The 3,867-nt window shown below is 46.0% G+C and overlaps 1 protein-coding gene across 1 annotated transcript in view; it reads right to left on the reverse strand.

Moving 5' to 3' along the window:
• The window catches only part of ARHGEF6 (Rac/Cdc42 guanine nucleotide exchange factor (GEF) 6), a 28,833-nt gene extending 27,295 nt beyond the window's left edge, over positions 1-1,538 (reverse strand). Inside the window, exon 1 of the mRNA XM_009084539.1 lies at positions 1,460-1,538. The gene's annotated coding sequence lies outside the window, so the exon portion shown is untranslated. The remainder of the gene's footprint in view (positions 1-1,459) is intronic.
• Positions 1,539-3,867: the final 2,329 nt, after the last annotated feature.

Raw genomic sequence — 3,867 nt, forward strand, 5'->3', positions numbered from 1 at the left:
AGGCTGTGAGGAGATGAGCTGAGGCCAAATTATCATTCCCAGACTTCTAGGGAGCAAGTTGGCAGCAGAGCTCGGTGCTGGCTGCAGAACTGCAGCCTGAGAACCTGAATTTCTTCAGAGCAGCACTGCACACACAGACACATCTGTGTGTGTACACATATATACTAATATAACATTATTATACATTATATATTATTACATATATGCTGCAGTTTATATAATATATGCATGATAATTTATACACCGGTTTATAGAATGCATAAGTACAGTGTATATTTTATATATGTGCTTTTCTAGAGTTTTGCATCAGAACAGAGCAGAAAAGAGCAAAAAGAGGGAAGGTCCAGTCCCAGCAATGAGGTTGTTTCACTAAACACCTGAGCAGCTTCTGTACTAGCAGAAGAGAATCCAAAAGCAAAGTAGCAGTTGAAAGAGAAGGAAACAATGAAGAAAACCACCACAAACCAAACCTAGGCAAAACGCAGTAAGCCAAGAGGAAAACCTTCCCATGAAAGGAAAATCATGAGTTTGGGTTTTGAATTGTTCTCCTTTAAATCACCTAAAATGTAACCTGCAATAGGGAAACTGAACTCTTCTGGTGCTGGACTTTGGTGGGTGTGCAGGACTCTGTCCCAACACACCTGTAGGACAGCGGGACATAAATGCCTTCCATCCTGCAAACTCTTCCCAGTTCCATGCAGACCTATTCCTGATCCCCTCAGAAAAGGGACCCTGATCCCCTCACCCCTTCTCAGAGCACTACACTGCCATCATCCTCCCTGCTCAACTTCTCCTTTCACAGCCTATGCCACTGAACATCAGTTTAAAGCAGCCTGCAGGGAACAGCTACATACTTGGGATGGAAACAAGAGGAGCTGATTTGCTGAGCTTCAGCAGCCTGATCCTGCTCCAAAGGATGCAGGACAAGCCATCAGCTTGATTCCCAGATCCACGAGCCTACTCCATGGAACCAGAGAGAGGAGAAACACATCAATACAATTGACTGAGCAACTGGCAACAACATTTGTTTTGACATTCAGTAAAGATATTATGCAGATGGATCTGTTTTTCTCTTCGGCTTTAAAACACACCATTAAAAATCTGGTATTTGCATTTTGGGAGGTGCATGCTCATTTACATTGAGGCTCCCTTACCATGACCTACTTTGAAGTCCCTTAATACTGTCAAAACTGAGCAGAGGTCCCTCAGTGTAAAGCGATAATCGAGCTCTGCAAAGTGCACACAGCAAGTCTGAAATGCCACATTTAAACCCAGAGCTGGTGGAAGTATGGAACATCAATTCCACCGTCCACCATCAGGCATCAGTGCTGGCAACACAGTTTCCAAGCCTCCAGAAATCATCATCAGCTAGGAATTAGCCAAAAAATCTAGAAAACAGACCTTCATACGTACAAGAATCTGAAAACACCGCAGGAAAAAAACCAACCTTTTCTCTTACCTTCAGTAGCTTTATTTACAGCTGTTAACGTGCTCAGGACCTTGGAGAACTGATCTCCGGTGTACAAATCATGTGGATCAAACACCTGTGAAAGAGGAACTTGGTCAGTTGAGTCCAAAACACCTCACTCCAGCTGCCTGCGCCACCCACGCTACGGGAGGGTGACAGTGAGGATTAGGCAGCCCATATGTCTCTGCAGGGAAAGGGTGTTTATTCAGGGCTGACAAGTCCCATTTCCTTTATAGCCAGAGAATTCCTGGGGCGTCGCTGGCAGGAGGCGTGGGAAGGACAGGGGGACCCAGCAGCATTTGGAGTGTAATGCTGGGGACAGGGAGAGAAGGAGTTGGTGCTGTCTGCAGAGCAGGGACTCCTCTGAAAATCACCGAGAAGGTTATTGCTGGCCCTGAGGGAAGGAAAGATTTTGTTGCTATTTTTGTTATCGAAAGCTGAAGAGATTGAGGCTGCACACACAGATCTATGTATAAACACACACATATTTTCCACAGCAGAATTAACACACACGGAATTTTCTGCTATTGCAATATGGCATATAGAGTACCTTTACACTGTTTTACAGGAAGCCAAAACCAGTTCTTTTATACACAAAAATTCCACCCTAATGAATTTTGTGCTGCTAAGCCTCAACAGCAAAACAGAAATACAGTTAGCAAGGGCTTACTTTCCATGACTGATAACCTGGACCTTGTACACTGAGCCCTTCAGAAATCACCACCTGCACAATGAGGGGCAGTTTGAGTTTCCAAAACACGTCAACCCTGTCTAACACCTGAGAAATGTCCTCAGCTTCATCCAGACTGTACAATTCCCACCATTAATGAAGCAAACGTAAGAGATGCAAAAAGTCCCTGTTATTGGTACCACCAAGGCACCATCTGCTAATCTCCAAATACATGTTGTCTTGCAGATGGAGACCACAGATCCACAAATCCAACGAACAGGAAAGATGATTTTAAAGCTCTCCTGGCAGACACCACCTAATTACGAACCCTTCCAATGCACTGAAGAGTGTATCCTGCTAAACAAGGACACAAGTCTTAATTACCTTTAGGGTAGTACTGCCCTTTAAAGCAGCCCTTGAGTGCTTTCCACATAGAGCTCCTTGAGTATGCTTGGCATATTTCAAATAGGAAGGGGACTGGCCTCTTCCGCAGCCCTGGATGCTTGCGGCATCTCCTGCTCTCGACAGACACACCAAAGCCCAACACAGGCAGTACAAAGACTGCTCTTTGTTGAGGCTGTATCTAAAAACTGACTAAGCCACGCAGTACCACGAGGAAAGCTTTACCCTGAAGAAATTAGATCCACGCTCAGAGGGGGCACAGCGTACTGTCCTTACAAACATTAAAATCAGCAGCTCGGATCGCACCTACCACTCCATGTTTCAGGGACATCCCTACTTACCTTGGGCTGTTTCCAAGCTGAGCCTGTGCTCACCTGGGTTTGCTCCTTTGGGCCACACAGAGCTCACCCCCTCTGCCAGCTGGTACGTGAGCTAGTTTTCCTCAGTGCTATCTGAGCATCTCCTCCAGCGCCGAGAGCGTCTCCGTGGAAAGGGAGACTGTAACGGAGAGCTCGGGCGGGCGCTGACCCCGTTGGCAGCAGCTGGAGGATGCGAAATTACAGTTGCACAAGAGGAAAGTAAACAGTCAGGCTGGGATGTTTGTGTGCATCTCTCTGGTGTGTCATTTTCTCAGTCATACCCTTTTTCTTCCACTTCAGTAATTCCAGAAAAACAAGTCCCGCCTTGAACAAATGGCTTTTTTTGTTGTTGTTGTTTAAGGACCAAAGTAATAAAATACATCCCTGATCCTTCAGTGCATAGAATAATGCTATGCTGTAAGCTCAGGCTGACAAAGTCCAGAAAGAAATGGTAGGGAGAATGATATGCAAAAAAATGATAGCACAAAAGCAAGTAATAACATTTAGGACTTCTTTGTGGGGAAATCGCCTGGGACAGCTACCGTGGAACAAAGGCTATGTCAAAAACTCTTCTGGATCAGCTACTGTAATGTAAATATACTCTGCAGCTTGTTCCAGAATAAATATATCACACAGAAAAGTCCTCAATTACCAGCTAAAAATCACTTTTCCCTGCACAACCCACCCATAATTCCATTCCTAACTAAAACACAAGCTGCAGCTAGAAGACAAACCGAGGGGGAAAGGCTTTTTTGGGGTTTAGATCCTGGAAGATCTGGTGGCTGTCAGTAAAACCACATTGAAACCCACGGCTGTCACCTGAAGATCTGCACTAAAACGCGTTTCTGACTTCCCGAATCCCAGACCGCAGCGAAACGCTCCGGCTGCTCCGCCTGGCATCGCAGCGGGGCGAGAATCCTGCCCTGCCGCCCCGCAGCTCTGCGCCCCGCGGGGACGAACACCCCAAC

This window comes from Acanthisitta chloris, unplaced genomic scaffold (assembly GCF_000695815.1).
Source record: "Acanthisitta chloris isolate BGI_N310 unplaced genomic scaffold, ASM69581v1 scaffold28541, whole genome shotgun sequence".
In the NCBI taxonomy this organism is placed as follows: domain Eukaryota; kingdom Metazoa; phylum Chordata; class Aves; order Passeriformes; family Acanthisittidae; genus Acanthisitta; species Acanthisitta chloris.